Genomic DNA, 338 nt, shown 5'->3' on the forward strand with positions numbered 1-338 from the left:
GAGAATACAGCGGAAAAGGGGGCAGCCCCAGACACAGACTCGGCAGCAGCACTTCCAGGCTAGATTCCATGGAGATTTGGGACGATGCCTCCTGGACGTTCAGGGCCTGACCTGAGCACCCAGGATGCTTCCTTCCAGCAGCACCTCATCTTCTCATGCCCCGAGGGAGAATCTGATGGAGTGTCTGTCACTGTCCAATGTGGAGCCTCCCTTTTATTTTTTTTTAAATATATTTTATTGATTTTTTACAGAGAGGAAGGGAGAGGGATAGAGAGCCAGAAACATCGATGAGAGAGAAACATTGATCAGCTGCCCCCTGCACATCTCCCACTGGGGGT

General features: G+C 50.9%; 1 protein-coding gene across 1 annotated transcript in view; it reads left to right on the forward strand.

The window, feature by feature from the left end:
- MMP28 (matrix metallopeptidase 28) overlaps positions 1-338 on the forward strand; it is a gene marked incomplete at its 5' end in the record, with an annotated part of 13,492 nt that overhangs the window by 2,103 nt on the left and 11,051 nt on the right. The gene's annotated exons all lie outside the window — the stretch shown is intronic.

This window comes from Myotis davidii, unplaced genomic scaffold, assembly GCF_000327345.1.
Source record: "Myotis davidii unplaced genomic scaffold, ASM32734v1 scaffold574, whole genome shotgun sequence".
In the NCBI taxonomy this organism is placed as follows: Eukaryota; Metazoa; Chordata; class Mammalia; order Chiroptera; family Vespertilionidae; genus Myotis; species Myotis davidii.